Below are 18,024 nucleotides of genomic sequence, written 5' to 3' on the forward strand. Positions count from 1 at the left end.
CAATAATTCGCGGACTGCTTGTCCATATTTTGTGTTACATACGAAGCGAGTATATTTTTTTCATTTACAATTGTGGAATATGTATAATTTGTAAAAAAAAAAAATTTTTTCTGGAAAACCTCCCTTGTTTTTTTTAAATGAATTTTTAAATAACAAATAAAAACTATAAAATTATTTAGCACTTTCATATAAACCATTTACTGAAATGTATTCCCCCTAGTTTTAATTTTCGTGGATTTCTGCAATTAAAAAATTCAAAATTCTATGAAATGTTATTTCATATTTCAAAATTTATTTTTTAAAGCTTTTAAAAATGAGACATAGTGGAATTTATCTTATTGACATAGCTCAATATAATAATAGTGTAAATATAATTATACTGATAATTTTCCGGATTTAAAGTTATTTATTTATTCTAATTTTGACAGCTATCTTTCATTAATCTTGAAATTTCATAGTTTATTTTAAGTCATATCATAAACATTTTTTTCTTAAAAAATCATCGTTCGTAAATGAATGGAAATGCCGAAATGGCTTAGCTGAATACATTTTTAACCTCTTAATAATCATGCTCATGCATCGTATTGTCATCGAATTGCCGCTTCTCAAATTTATAAGCTGAAATTAAAACATTCAAAAAATTCGGAATAAAAGAAACTATATGCAATCAATAAACACTCGATAACAATCAATAAAAACAGGCTTTTATGGATTCATAGATGAATTAATAGTACAGCATCTTTCCGAAATGGAAGTTGCATATAATTAGATCATTAAAAAAAGCAAATTAGTTAAGGAGTGAAATTAAACTTTGATACTCTCATCAAAAAATTTTAATTTGTGCAAAATAAACATTGTTTAGATAAGAATCGAACCTCTCTGTAAAAGAATTTTAAGAACAATTATTGATCACACCAACGAATATATTATATAAAGAAAAAAAACTGAAGTAAAGAATTAAAATTTTAAGTAATTTTATTGCTTCATAAAATCAATACAAATCACCTTTTTTAAAAACTCAATGCTATTTCTTAGTTAAATCCTAGAAATCGTTCGCAATTATAGCCATTTATCGCTAATCATATAATAATATTCTATAATATGTAGAAAAATTCCAGAAATTTTTGAAATCAAAACTTTATTTAGTTTGATGTATAAATGATTAATTCTTCGTATTAACGCAGGAATAATTGCATTTTATTTCGGCTTGACTGAAGTATTCACTTTTATGCCATTTTCTTCAATATTAATCATTTTATTTCTTTTACATAAGAATTTCTACAAGTTTAATTTCTATTCGTGTTCTTTTAACTCATGCTTCACTTAATTTTCATAACTCAATTGGTTGTTTTAGAATTTGAATTTAATTATCACAATAAGATAAAATTAATATGCGATAAAATTATAAATAAAATGTCTCTAGCAAAATAAAACAAATAAAAAACGAAAATTTAAAATACGACCGAATTTTTAAAAATAGTTCAAATAAAACTAATCACACTACACAGGAGAAAAAAATAAGAACAAGACTAACAATAAAGGTCATTTCAACATCCTGATGAGACGAAAGGTAATTTTAAAAGTCATTTACTTAGTGGATTACTCCACTGTATTTGCACAGTCTCAACAGAAGTACCAATTACTAGATCAACAATTCATTAGTGTTAAGAAGGGTCCTTAGCTCCAAGAAGATAAATAGCTTCTTAAAGACTCCAAACTGCTTTCTTCTAATTAAAGTTACTAATAGGATGGGATCTTTCTTTGCTGCTTTCACCGAAGTAGTTCGATTAACTTCGTTGTTACAGGAGAGTCAAACAATGGTTTTTTATATATATTCTATATATATATACAATAGATATTCTATATATATATAATATTTCTGCATATATTGTATATGAATGATGCTTTAGCTACGCTATATATCACAATGATTCATTTCCATTCTACAAACCCATTTGAATTTTAGATTACTAAAATGTAGAATCAAACAGATTGATCTACTTGATTCATAAACAAGATTCAATTGCCCAAATAAGAATTCTAGCAACTCTATTCGTGTAAAATGTAGAATCAAACAGATTGTTCTACTTGATTCGTAAACAAGATTCAATTGCCCAAATTAGAATTCTTTCAATTATATTCGCTTAAATTAATACTCCAATTTTCTAAATAAACACGTTTTATTTTCAATGACAAAAAAATTTATTTATTTAATAACTTTGTTGGCAACAAATGTTATGAAAACGAGAAATGAGGCCAAACTTTTTCCTCTAGATTTGTAGCTGGGTGCTTTTATATTCTAAATCAGTTCTTGAAAAAGTGGTTAACAGAGAAGTTCTAAAAAAATTCTAAAGCAATTCATATTATGAGTTAAACAATATAATACAAAGTCAATTTTATTTAAGGCCAAAATACCAATTTATGTTCTAGCAAACAGCAGCTTTAGAAAATATGTTAACAATGTTATCAAGGCAAATATTTTCCTACTTAAATACAGACAATAAATAAGTAAGTATAATAAATTAAATATTTTTATTATTGAAAATTAATTGCATCTTAATGAACTGTCTTTTTGATGAAAATAATTGCAAAGTATGAATTTAATATTCAAGATGTTAAACAAAATAATTATCACGAAAAATTAAATAATGCCATCTTGAACTTGATTAAATTTATAAATAATATGAAAGCTTGCCATAGTTTAATGCATTGATTTTCAGATAAAGTTTAGTTGCAAAATATGAATTTAGTATTCAAACTTTATAGGTAAATATTTGTCGAGAAAAATTAAATTGTATCATCATGGAATTGAATAATATTAAAACCTAAAAAACTTTCAGATGTAAATGGTTTGTGTGTGAGATGAAAATTGAAAATTTATTCATAAAATGGAATTTTAAAAGAAAGGTTTTTAAATATTCACTAAAATAGAATTACAACCTTCAAAATCTGTTTTTTTTATAATATGTTAAAATGATGAAATAACTGATACAATACTTGTAATAAGTATTATTATTTATTAATTATTAAATAGAAATCTGCCATCTCAGATATCAGAAAAGATAAGTATTAAATTCCCTCTGAAGGACTTCGATTTTAATCTACATCTACACCCTGAAATCAGCGGCATAGTTTGGAATTCTCCCATATTTGATTTTCGTTCCATTTCTCGACTCAATGATTTTGTGAGGTACCATGAACTCTGAAATTCGAAAGGAATTTTGGAACAGAATTTCACAGAAAGGAAAAGCTCTACATTCTTTTGCCGTAAAAATGTAAACAACAAAAAAAAAGGACATACAGCATCGGAACTTTTTAAAAGTTCATTTTGAGTTCTCTGAAAAAAAGTAGCGTGAACAGGTGCGGATAAATCATTCGAATAGAATTTGAGATTTTGACAAAAAAAAAAAAATATTTTTGTTCAGTAACTGCGTTAAACTTATTTTTATGTTGTAACTTATTTTGCAGAAATTTGTACCATGTTAGCTATTTCACCGTTATTTTTCATTTTAAAATTTTGTTTTAAAAATGATCTATTCAAAAGTTTGTTTCATGAACATAATTCGAGCGAATAATTTTCTTAAATGGAAAGATAATTTTTAAATAATGGAATTTCAGCCATTTGTAAAACATTGTTCTTTCAATTAAAAGAAAAAAATTTTTAAAAGCACGTTATATTATAAATGGAAAGATTTGCAGATTTTTCTTAAAATGAAAATTTTGCTGAAAACGATTTTTTCGAAGGAAAATATTTGAATTAAACGTCCTGCATTGTTAATGAAATCGGAATTGCATTGCATTTATTTTAATTTAATTAAATACATGTGTGTGTTTTTTTCAATATGGCCCCTTGAATCAAATAATGTATTTACTATTTATCTGCAACCATCGAATCAGAAGTCTGACTATCTATGGAAGGAATGAATTCGCATGCATAAATTAAAATTTTGCTTAATAATTAAATTTTGAATGTACACGTTTATATTTTGGGCTCAAAACAAATAAAATGCATCAAAGATGCAAAGATTTTTTCGAAACGGTTTGACTTAAGATAATATAAATACTATTTTTGTTATAAATGGCTATAAATCATAAATTATGTATATAATAATTTTGTCATTGCTCTCTATGTTATATTGAATTATGCTAACTGTTAATCATTCTCTAAATTGAAAAATGGCTTTTAATTTTCATCATATAGCAAATTTTCAGTGAATTATTGTGAAGGCATTCTCGCGAATAAGAAATATAGTTTTTAAACAGGAATTTAGTCAATTTGCATTTCCTTAAATCTTTCCTTTATGACAAAATTTTGATTTTGTTTCATTAACATTTATTTAACTTATCTAGAAGTTGAGGTTTTTCAAAGAAAAGTCTGTTTAAAGTATAAATATATGCGCATGTGGTCACTGTAAAAATTAGAAAATGGAAAATTAGAAAATCTAAAATCAGAAACTAATTATGAAATTCTGAGATTTCTATGATTATTCCATCATTGTTATGAATATAGAACCAAATACATGAACAAGAATATTGCTTAAAGTTAAAAAGTTAAAAAAGTTAAGTAATTGTTTAAAGTTAGGTTTGTTATAGAATATATGAACAACGGTATTAAGTAATCGAACACGAATCATAGTTTTCTCAATTATGGATGGCAAAAATTATTGCAGTGACTTATTCTTGCAGGAACAAACATTGAACTTGTGTTACAACGCAGTTCTGAAATAAAAATTCGCATATTCTGAAAAGAATTTCTGCTCGTTTTTCTCCATTTTACGGTAAGGAATATCAAAAATAAATTATTCTTTCCTTTTTCTGATTCTCTAGCGAATGAGTTTGGCTTTCATTGCGAGGTTAAAGCAGATATCTAAAAATACAAAATGAAGAATTTGTTGGCTGTTCTACTGATTAAATTTGAAGACTGGAATTCATAGAAGAATATTAAGATTATAAGATCGGATATTTTCAATACTCAAACGTTTTCAGTGAGATTATTTCATTTTTAATGAATTATTATTTTTAAACATTCTTGTTAAAATAGTGCAGAATTTCTGATTCCCACAAAAAAAGAATTCCATTGCATATTTCTTGACTATCGCTATTGTATCTGTTTCCATGATCGTATCTGAGACTCTCATGTACGATTATTTATTTTTTATTTGTTTATCTAAAATTGTATTTATGTTGATTAATCCATTTTTATAGTTATTAATGAATGAATGCACTTCCTTTCCGTTACACAGAAAACAAAAGTAATGATTAAATGATGATTTTCTAAAGGCAATGCTATAAATTTTTAATTAAATTTATAGATTATCCTTTTACTATTACGATGCTGCATGTTACTCATTTTCAATTAAATGTTTGAACTGGTATAATAATCAATCGTAGATAGCAAATAGCAAAAAAATCTTCAATAAAATTGCGTTTTATTTCCCAATTATTTTTCATTGCAAGTATCCACTGTTAGATATAGCATAGTGAGATGGAACCACAATTAGCGGCAAAAACATCCAAATTCATCAACCATTATGCCGATAAAGCGGCCATCGATAAGCGCAGACGATATGTACTTTGAACACTGAAGAAATATGCTAGCAGAATAAGTTGAATATAAAATCCGAATAATTCTTTTCAATTATTTCCTTCTATAAATATTATTTTTAGAACTTTAACACTCATGCCAATATTGTTCCTGTGTTACATATTTAAACATGTTCGGTTGAACGTACTTTTACTGCAAAAATTAAAGTTCTTGATTTGTAGTGTTAAATATAAATCAATGAACGAAAATAAAAATTATTCCAAATTATAAATCTGCTTATAATTATATTTACTTTTTAATAATTATTTATATGCAGAGATGGGTCAGTTCTTAATTGTGAGGAAATTCAGACACTTTCCAAAGAAGCGACTGATGCTCATAAGTAACCCTATGGCATCACATTATGTCAGTTGTAAGTAATAACTGAGATGCTATTTCAACACCGCATATGAATCGGTTAGAACTATTATTATTGAAACCAAACTTGCTTCTGTTTTGAGAAATTGAAAGAGGAAAACTATTATACATTTAAAACCGAAATTATTGTTTCCTAATGATTTTATATTCATGTTTGAAATTCTGAATTCAAACTATTTTAAAATTAATGAATTCACATTATATTTTTATTAAAGCTGACATCTACTACTAAAAAGCAACATTTTAAGCATGATGATTGTAAATATTTTGATCAATTAATTTCTGTGACACATCAGTCCAAGTTTGACTGTTTATCTTCATTATGAAACAACTATAACTATTTTGTATAAAGTATATAAACGTTTTAACTGGTAATACAATAGTAAATAACCAAGACATATTGTAGTTAAATGTAGCATTTTTTTGTAGATTCCATTTTAATGTATGATTCAAATAATGTAATAATTTGTCTAATGAAATAAATAGAATTACTTTCTTGTTTAAAATATCCTAGCCAATATAAAATATACTATGTGATGTTGTTTTATATATGAAATTCGTTTGTATAGTAAAATATGTAGTGCATCTATGTAGATGTTTTGAATGTAAATAATATTCTAGTAAGACCATTTAAGTGCTTCAACTATGATAATTTTTTTATTTTATTTTAAGAACAGCAAATGATGATAGAATAGAAGCTCAAGTCCAAGTGTTACACAAATTTTTAAATATTATTTTCAGGTGAAAATTGTAGGAAATTTGGAAGAATAAATATATTAGAATTAAATTTTTTCCACCTGGACTCGGCTATTGTTAAGGAAATCAAATTTTCTAAAGGACGAATTTATTTCATTTCTATTAAAAGTATATAGATGCAATTTTAAATCGAAAACTTGATAACAAAAATACGATTTTTTGTTATGAAACTCATTAATATACGAATGCGAACATATAATAATCGTTGATATACGAATGCGAATACATGATATTCGTTAATATACGAAAGCGAATATATGATATTCGTTAATATATGAATTAATTAATTTCATTAATATACGAATAAATATAGTTTTTACGAATTTAAGAATTCATATTTGTATAAATAATATTTTAATATAAATAATTTATTTAATTAATATATAAATAAATGAAAGATAATGATTAATTTTCTTTCTCTTTAGCAAACGATTTTTTTTGTTTGTTTTTTTATTCCTTACGAATTCTAATCATTAAATTTTTTTTTACTTCGATTGGCCTTCAATATATGACCGCTTTTATCTTCCTCCTACATGCAGAACGTAGGCGGAAACATTTTATGCTCCCAGAATTAATATTTGAAATAATTAAGTGCTGAATCCAAATTCAGAATATTTTGGAATGTAAAAGTATTCGAAATATGTTTAGAGAAAATATTTGCTCCTCAATTACGTCTGAGTAAATTAAGGAAAAAATTTTCTTTGGGATATTTCATAAAAAAGGCAGAATAAAATTTTTAAAAATGCTTTCAAGGTATTAAATATAATAAAATTATGTAAAGTGAATTTAATATGTTATAAATGAATTTATTATTGTACATTTGATAATTTTTCTTTAAACAAATTTTCTTATTACACAATCGAATTCGTAAGCTCGCGATTTTATTCTATAAATCAAACATTAAACTGACCAAATATAATAGACTGCAAAAATTAAATATTTTCGATTAAATAGAATAAAAAAGTCAGTTAAGTATTTTTATATCAAAATAAAAAGATAGTAAAAGGAATTATTAATAATATCGGAAAAATTTCCCATGTATATTTTTCAAGTGTATATTTTTGAAAATCCTATTAGCACACCAAAAAACACAAAAGACTCTGGTTTGTTTGTTTGTTTGTTTATTTTGTCATAGATTACAAAAGATTCTCTATTATATATTTTGTGAAAAGTTTTAGATTTGTGGAAGACCAAAATGGTCACAATGAAGTGTATATTTTATACAATGTAAAAAGGTATTATAAATATATATATACTATACATATGTGTACCAAGAATTAATAAATGTATCATTTGTGCTCTTTAGATATACTAGCTTCATTTTATCGTATCTCATTATGCATAAAAAGTATTTTGTATTCAATGTAAAAGTATTTTGTGATTCCAAAAGCTTATGAACGGAGTTGGCTCTTTTTTGAAGGATTTCATTAAAATGATTGATTCTAAAGCAGGAAATTGCAACACAGTTATAGACCACTGAGTCCTGCTACGGGTTTTTGCGAATATATTCTCGTAATTATAAGTTTTATAAAGTATTTAACCGCCTTGAATCTTTAAAAAAAAAAATATTCCACTTTGATTGGCAATTTGCCAAGTTTTGTTCGTCAGTTCTTACCCTTGAATTGCGGGACTGGACACTAGTTTTATTCGATTATATGTACAGCAGCTACTAGATAATTAAGATGAGTTACGCTGAAAAGAATGAAAACACAGTGTTTGCTTGCGAAAGCGATGCAGATGATTTTTCAGACAGTGTTTATAAAAAGATGGACCTTGAATGTAGTGGATTAGTATTTAGCTTTTTTCGTTTGCCCCAGATGACTCAAAAAAGTAAACTGATGATAAAACTGTATGGTTTCGAAACTATATGTTGTAAAAAAATTGAAAATTCAACTTAAAACATGCATATTATGTTTTGCTTCAGTTCCTTATATTTAATAATAGAATAAAAACATATAATGTTTTTCTGCAGTTATTTTTTTTCTCAAAACATTTAGTAAGGGAAACGGTAAAAAAAAATGTAATTAAAAATGGCTTAGAAAAGCTATGTTTATTTTTCATAATTTTCAATCAGCATAAAAGATGTTTATCATTGCAAAAGATGCTCTTATGTTTGTTTTATTTGCCATACAAAGTGAGATGACGGTACTTATTAGTATGCTAAATGCAAACCATCAATTATTCCCTAAAATTAACATTAAATAATCATTTTCATCATTTTATCACTTTTTTGTTGTTTAGTATTTTTTTTTTGTTTAATATTTGCATCTACAAGCTAAGCATTTTATAGTAAAAACTAATTCCTGCAAATCTGAAGTACTTTAACAATACTATTGTTGCAATTGAATTTCTAAAAATATAGCTGGCATGAATTTTTTTTCAGTCATCTTCTGATTAAAAAATTGATCACTATGACATTCTAATCATAATATCATTCTCTGAAGAATTATACTCTATGAATCAAGCTTATATATAGCTGTATTTTCAGAAATGAGTAGTAATTTGAACATTTTAAGACCACAAACGTCTTCTCCATACTATGAAAAACATCTGAATTTCATTTGTTGAGTCATGAATTTCATGATACCTAACTGAATTAAGAATGTAATTTCAGATTTTCTCCAAGTTCTACGCGTTCCTAGAAACAGGGCATATAGAGTTTTTCCAATTCTTCAGGTTATCCATGAAGACTCCGACAACTTGATGAATATACTCTGAACAGTATGCCAAGCACTTACATCTACCTAGTGCAAAAAAAAGTAGAGATAGCACTCTAGCACTGATGCACTTTTAGTTATTTTAACTCTACGTTAAGGATACGTAAATATCAAGCTTAGTAAAGGGTGTCCCAAAATTAATGCAAGATTTGAATTTGCCATCATTCGTGCAGTAAAGTATTGGTAACCTTATTTAAGAAACCATTTGCCAGCTGATAGTTTAAGGTTAGAAAAAAAGAAGCGTTACACGATAGAACAATGTGTTAATGCAAAATTTGAATTAAATAAAAAACTCGGATTTTTTTCCTTTAAATATTTATATTTTTATTGAATTGTACACAGGATAAGGTTATATATGGAATAACAGAGCAAATGGCCTCCACAGCTTTGCTGGCACATATGTACACTTCTGTCGAAATTTCCATGACCATTTTGCATAAATGGGGCTGAATTTCGTTGCTGCAACATGGAATTTCCTCCCTCAATGCACGCGTGCTTTTGAGCATAGACCTTTGACTTCAAATAGCCCCATAAAAAAATTTCAATGATGATTCACACTATCTAGGGGATCAATTCTCAAATTTTCGAACTGTGACCGCTAAACTTTCATTTTTTTTCTAAATATTGTTCAACAACGAAAACACGTTGCTCTATCCTGTAACGCTCCATTTTTATTAACCCTAATTTATCAGCTGTCAAATGATTTTTTATAGGATTGCCAATATTTTACTGCAAAAATTGTGGCAAATTCAAATCTTGCGTTATTATTGGAGCACCTTTTATTTTCTAGAAGAAGCTATATAGAAAAAGATATACTTTGATGGTTTTTCAGAGATATCAGTCAGTTTTTAACATTAGTAGAAAATCTAAGAGTAGAAATTACAAATTTTAATCCATCTATGGCCAACTGCCCAAATATTGCATACAATTATGAATCATTGCAATAGACATAGTATCAGTAAGAGTTTTTTTTTTTTTTTTTTTTTTTTTTTTTTGACGAATTCAAAGATACAATTATATGTAAAGTTTTTTTCACGCCTAAAATTTTTTAAAAGTACTCTGTCTGTCCCATAATAATAGTAGCAAGTAAATGCTCAAACAGAAATCTTCAATCAATAAACAATGTTCCATAAGATCTATCGTTTGCTTTGACGCATCTTACCATTTTTAGGTTAACCTAATTACTACGAATTATGAATGTTTTTCTAATTTCAGCCGCCGGTCGAAATCAATTTTTTATCAGTTAAAGATCAATCCATTATAAATGTAAAATAAAAAGAAAAATGTTTCCGTAAAGGTTGAGTTGGGATTGATACATCAAAAAACTAAAAGAAAAAAAATTGCAGAAAGATGCAATTATATTAGCTGCAAAACAACTTAAATGCAATGACCATTTCATAAATTTAGAAACAGGCTTCCGAAAATAATTGTTAAGTGAATATTGTGCTGGCGTTGATTCTTTGAAAATGTAAATGCCACATCATGGAGAAAACTGTGGACGTAAATGAAAAGATTATGGAGAAAACTGTGGGTGCAAATGCAAATATTATGGAGAAAACTGTGGGTGCAAATGCAAATATTATGGAGAAAACTGTGGGTGTAAATGCAAATATTATGGAGGAAACTGTGGGTGTAAATGCAAATATTATGGAGGAAACTGTGGACGTAAATGCAAAGATTAGGGAGAAAACTGTGGACGTTAATGCAAAATTATTGAGGAATCATGAAAAATTCAGATAGTTAAAGAGGCATTATAATAGCAGCAACTCACACGAATGAAATTTTCAATTGTGCGTTATTCCGAATTTGAAAAAAAGGAAAATTAATACAATGGATTTCAAACACCATCAAACTATTTGTTACAAAAAAAATAAGAATGCGATGCTTCATAGTCAAAGGATCCTCCCACCTACGAATTTAAAATAAAGTTACGAAATTACTGAAAAATATAGAAAGTTTTTGAACATTCAGAATAATAATTAAAATTAAGATTTATAATTCAATTTTTATCTATCTGTATGGTGATAAATAATGCGCTCTATATTTTATTTATTTTTCACTTTTATTATGAGACAGATGGAGTATGTGATTATTATATGAACAGCAATATTTCAGATCTAGAAACTTAATTTGCCTCATTTTTATTCATATAGATTCTATCCATATTCTAGAATCATCATTGGAAGTAAGTAACTCTCTTAGAAACATTTGGTACTACATTATCTTCTACTTCTTCTGCATTTTGATACTTATCAAAAAAACATATGATAGTAGAAAAATAGTTCAGTTTTAAACTTGACAGAAACTTTTAATCGTGATCGATTTAAAACATCAAGCGCGCTGTATGTCTTCGATTTTTTTCGGGACAACTTCGATTTGGTACCTGTTACTTTTCAAGTGGAACATTTGACTATGTTCCTTGTAGCACGATGTATTTCAGTTGCAGTTTTCAAACTATATAATGTCATTTCTAGTCAAACTTTCTTGTTATTTTGAACTCAACAGCCGCACTGAAATTGAATAAGTATTAAAACAAGAAATAAACACTCGTATACTGTGATGAATTATGATTTGTACAATAAATGAATCATTGTCTTCGAAATATTCCTATTTTCATTTTATTTCTTTTTTTAACAATTTTTTTTGTAAACATAATACTTGCGATGTTTAGAATAAATGAATTTGAATAAATATATTCATTAACTCCAACTAATAATTTCTTTTATCGTCTGCGTGTATAAAATGACAATAAATTTTTTATTCCAGAGTTCATTTCACTTGTATGGCAAATTTTCAGATGCTTTTATTTAGTGAAAATGAAACTACAAATATTATTATCAAATCATAACCACTTATAACTATTTTCCCTCTGAGAAAATGAATGCAATGTCTGTAAAAATATCTTACAATTCATCATTTTCAAGCAAGAACCGATTGTTGGTCTAACAAGCAATGTTATTATGTTGATGTCTATATGATATTAATGTTCATATTCTCATGCATCTATCAGGAATGTAGTAAATCTAATATATATATATATATATATATATATATATATATATATATATATATATATATATATCAGTATTTATGATATTATGTATGTTCTGATATTTATTCTAAATAAAAAACAGAATAAAAATTCTGATGTCTGTTTGACAAACTCGTTTTTTTTATTTTTAATCCTTTCTGACTGGTTGATTAAAATGAGAGAAATTGATGCAATGAGATTTTAACAATCAATAGACTGATTAATTTCATACTGATTAGTTATTCTAATCAGTTAAAATAAGATTATAATTTATTAAATGTTTCTGATTTATTTGATATATTAAAGTAATATAAATACAAAATTTTCTTACTAATGAATTGTAAGCTTTTATTATAGGATTTTCTATAGCAAATCTCACTACATACTATTCTTAGAATTGTTTTGTACAGTCGACCACCCCGCCACCCCTGAACGAAGCAGTATCGACAGAATTTTTAGATTTATAGAGTATCGGTTGTCTAAGAGTAAGCTTTATTCAAAATATCCATGCTGTTTTATAGAAATAAACACAGAATTGTCACTAAATTATCCAAATTCTGAAAAATTCCGCAGGAAATGTACTTCCGTAAAATGAATAATATATTTGCTTATAGAAAGTAAGATGTGGCTCACATCCGACTACATATAGGGATATTCAAAATGTTTCATTAAACTTCTAGAGTAAATAAGGAATAGAAAAATAGATCAGTTTTACTTAGGATTATGAAATCGTAAACATCATGCCTGCTCGCTAGATTGCATTTTAAGGTCTAAAATGAGATGGTCGATTTCTGGAAATTCATTTAAGTCAAAACCTTCTATATTATGGAATACAACAATGAGGAAATAACTAATTTGTATTTAGCATAAAAGCAAAAAATTCAATTTCATAAAAACTTCAGAGCAGTACATGAATGGATCATAAAGGGAGACACGTCTTTTTTAAAATGCTGAACGACATCCGCGCTAGCCACTCCAGCTTATTTCCATTAGATATATCACGCAATAACCATACACACTATAACTTTACACTACCCATGTCCGCCATATTGGCATAAAAGATACAACTACCTTGAGACAGTTCCGGATCCCCGAGCTTAGAGAGCCTCTTTTGCAGCGAGGGGAAAAAAAATTATCAATTTCTCTGAGATTCTCTATTTAAAAAATGCTGAAAATTTAAAATTTGTTGATAATAATTACATCTTCATTTTTGAAGCCAAGAGATTATTTCTGAACGAGAAATAATGTTTATTTCTGATTAACTAAATAATTATACCTGAAATTGCTTAGTTGAGCAATAAAATTTTGCCAACCTTGCTACCAGGTGATGCCATGATATAAACCGACTTAAATGAAAAACATTTAGTGAATCTAGGGATTACTAGAAAGTATGAAGAGAAAGGTGATATTCCCTAGAACACCACCTTTAGACTGGATTGGATGTTCTAGAAGATTTTGATGTTGGTTCTAGAAGAATTGGATGTTCTAGAAGAATTTGAAGATAAATGAAGGACCGAGAAAACATGCTAACTTATCAAGCGAGTAATTCAGTGACGATTTCTTGTGATTGATTTCTAGAAATTGCACATTGTGTTATGTAGTAACACAAACTATAAACACATCAATAATATATTTATCGAAAGCTTTTTCCTTCGATTAAAGCATATAAAGATACTTTAATTATTACGAGTATGATAAACCCAAGTTAGGAAAAAAAGATAGCTAAAATCATGGAACCTACTATCATCTATTGTCCTGGGGCTCCAAAATCTCTAGATACTTCTCTTCTGGCATTGTAATTAAAGTTCATTCTATTTTACCTTCTGTACTAGTCATCTTAACGTAACTTAGAGCACCAAAACCTTTTGTCATGCCGCTGAGGATAAAATATTCATGTTTAAGACTGATTTCTTTTGGATTGATAGACCTTTTTATGGACTGATAGTCTATAGGATTGATTTGCCTAAATATTTATAACGTCCTTTTCGATTATCTAAAGATTTCGATTTCGAAAATTATTATCACGACCTTTTCGATTCATGGAGTATGAGACAATGGATAGAGTATAGAACATCCTGTAAAAGGTGAAAAGATTGATCAAAACATCCATTAACATTTGACATCTCCATGCATGGAAAGACGAATGTTTGTTCATATCTTTTACATAAATCTTCTATATAAATCTCTGTGAATGTGCCCCCTCCCTTTAAAAAGGGGTTGTGCAAGCGAATGTGACACATGAAGTAGCTAAGTCGTACTCTTGGCCCTAGTTGACGCTACTGAAAAAATAAGAGACGCTCACTCGATTTAAATCGCTGACAGATAACTATCAGCGAGCTTATAAAGTGCTATAAGTCACAATACAACGAATATAAATCTTCACTTTCCATTCGATCGTAATACAATTTAGCACGCGTTGTCTTTAGAACAAAAGGAAAATGCCTTTTAATTTCTGTAAGTCCAAAAATTAATTTAAATATAAGTCGAATAAAATTGAAGCAAGTTTTGATGTTTCTCAGTTGTATTTTCCAAAGTTATTAAATCACTAAGAAAATTTTCCAAAATCTTAAAATTTTTTTAAAAAATACTATTTTTCTCTAATTTTGAGCCATTTTTTTTTTTACTTTGCATTAATATACAATTTGTAAGATAGCTTTTATTGTCATTCTGAAATTTTCAATTTTTTTATTTAATTTCATTGTTCCGTTTGCGATTCAATCGCGTATTTTTATCATTGTTATAACTAAGAAGGGAAAAAATACTTTATTTGGACATTTATTCTGAAGTAGAATTTTCATCCATACTTTTATATCAAAGTATACACACATTTTAATTTGCACTCGCAGTAATTTGTAATAAATTAATTCCATGAAATCCTTAATATTCAGTCTTATCAAATAATAAGGTAAAATACCAAAAGAATACATTCCAAATCAGTTGTTTATTAGTCAGAAAAGCCAATATTCTTTTTGAACAGGCTAATCGCCAATGGTGACTACTATATTATAAATTATTTACTGAAAGATACATTAATTATATGTTCCCTCCTGTTACAAACCGCATTTCTGATAAAATTGTTTCTATATAACAAAGACTAAAGTTAGCAACGTAGTTCCTATCATTTATCATTCTTCTGACATCATGATTTTTATATAACAAAGAATACTTTAATTATTTTAGAAGAAGGATGAATGTATAAAATATTCTGCATTAGTATTTGTCCACAGTTTCGGCCTGAGAAAACAATGAGAGACTTTTTTTCCTTCTACTCTTGAGTTTTCAGGACTAGCCGTTAGCTTAATGGATGAAATTTTATGATAATGACTTGATAGCTTGTTGGAAGATTAGAGTCCCACAAAATGAAGCGTTTTCAAGTGTGTGATAAGTGGAGAAAAATGATGAGGCTCCACGTACTCGAAAAAAAGATCGATGAGGTTTCAAAGTCGATTCTGTTGCCAGATTGGCCAATGAGAAAAATTTGTTTATAAGAAGGAAGATTATTGGTTAGTACCATTTGTACTTTCTAATATACGAAATATACATGAGAAAGTATTATATCTAAAAAAAAATTTTTTTTGACCTCAAACTTTGATGAATATCTACATTTCAAACTTCCATTTGTCCTAAAAATACGTTTTAGAAATTATTGCGTTCACAGATAGCTAGATATAACACAAAAACACTGTGGTGGTAACTTCATAAGCCAGATAACAACCTCCGGAAAGGAGTGAACACTTTTGTCTAGTGGGCTTTGTTACTCGGCTATGAGCCCTAACGTTGCGAGTTCGAACCTCAAACTTGCACAACACATTGATATAGAGCGATGAATTTTGATATGCAGACAAATGTTAAACTTTCTGGAGAATTTAAGCGAAATATCTGTCTGATTGTCTATACATAAATGCGAGTATGTATGCTAGCTCAAAAAGCAACTAATCATAAAGAAGAGATTTAACTCAAAAATATCATAAGAAGTTAGATGTAGATGTACAATTTTGTACAAAATCTCACTGGGAAGGAAAAAGACATCTGTTGATCGGTATATTCGCGTGCGTGAGAACGAAAAATAACTCAAAGACTCACAGACTTAAATAAATAAAAACAGCTCTGCAATCTTATGGTCAAAAGTTTCACACAAATTTTCAAAATTTTAAAATAGAAAATTTTGATCCAGAGAGGGCTGTAAACCTCTTCAAATAAAAACTCTTGTCTTGTTAACATCTTTTTATTTTCGTGCACATTTTATGCCAAGCATTGGGTGCCACGTCTCGAACACAGAATACCGTTCTTCAACTCAACGTTAAGATACAAAACGAATGAACAAAAATTTCTCAAGCTACAGAAACGCCATCTATGGGCGTGAACCTGAAACAAGTGCAAAGAAATAATACTTACCGTTTTCTTCATTAAATTAGAAAGTACAAAACGGCCGCGCTGCTTCACTGCACGCCGAAATGGAGGACGAGAGAAGGTCCCCCACGTTTGTTGACTATGTTATGATGATCTGGTGTCTGATGCTTCGCTCCTTGTTATGCATTCAGAGTATGTAGAGGAGAATAAAGGGAAAGCAAAAAAGAATGTGTTAGATTGTTTAAGAGTGCGATAAAGACGAAAGGAAAACATGCTTGTTGCTTCCTCTGTTGAGTATTACAGTTGTTTCAATTTTCGATGTAAAATAGCGTATTGGAATAACTTTCTTACTTTCGCATATACAAAATATAGAGAAAGTAATCGTCAAAATATTGAAACTCAAGATTTTGCCGAATTTCCATGTTTTAGTAAGAAAAACACATTCGACATTTCGTCTCTCTTTAAAAATGATAACCCAAAACCACTCTGAGCAAAGACGGATGAAATTTGGTATATGATCTTCACTCTAAATTTGCAGATTTCTAACAATTCTGACCGAAATCAATGGGAGGGGAGGAGTCTATTTATCGGAATATAATAAGAGCTAGATGTATAAAATTTGGTACACAAATTAAATATCTTAAGAGTCACCCGTCACTTAATTATCCGTCAAATTTGAAATCAAATCCGTCTAAGGGTTGACCTTCTATCGAACTGCATTTTCAGAAGCGTTCAAAGGAAATAACTCAAAAACACAGTGACTTAAATAAATGAAATATGGTATGTGATTTTATGAATACAATGTAATTGTGTGTTAAATTTTGGTTTTAATCGAATGGAAATAAAGCATATGAAACACCAATTATATTTTCGAATACTTTTAACCACGTACCGAGGGTTAATCGCCAAAAAAAAGTCACCAAGGATCACACGATATATTCATTAAAAAGGCTTAATTGCTGCTGGTGTGTTTCTGTTCTCTGTAAATGTTATTCTTTTACAAGCTTAGTTTTGTTGCTTGTGTATTCTTGTACAATAAAGAATCTTTATTCGCTAATCAACCTAATGGACTCCATGTTCACCATGCTACCCCATGCACCGGATTCGGATTTCTGTAATAATACATATTTTCTTGGTTATTTACAGTAAAAACAAGCAGAAATTGTCAAAAACAAAACCAAAAATAGGCAAACTTATTTATAAAAATG

The sequence above is a fragment of the Argiope bruennichi genome, chromosome 6 (assembly GCF_947563725.1).
Source record: "Argiope bruennichi chromosome 6, qqArgBrue1.1, whole genome shotgun sequence".
Classification (NCBI taxonomy): domain Eukaryota; kingdom Metazoa; phylum Arthropoda; class Arachnida; order Araneae; family Araneidae; genus Argiope; species Argiope bruennichi.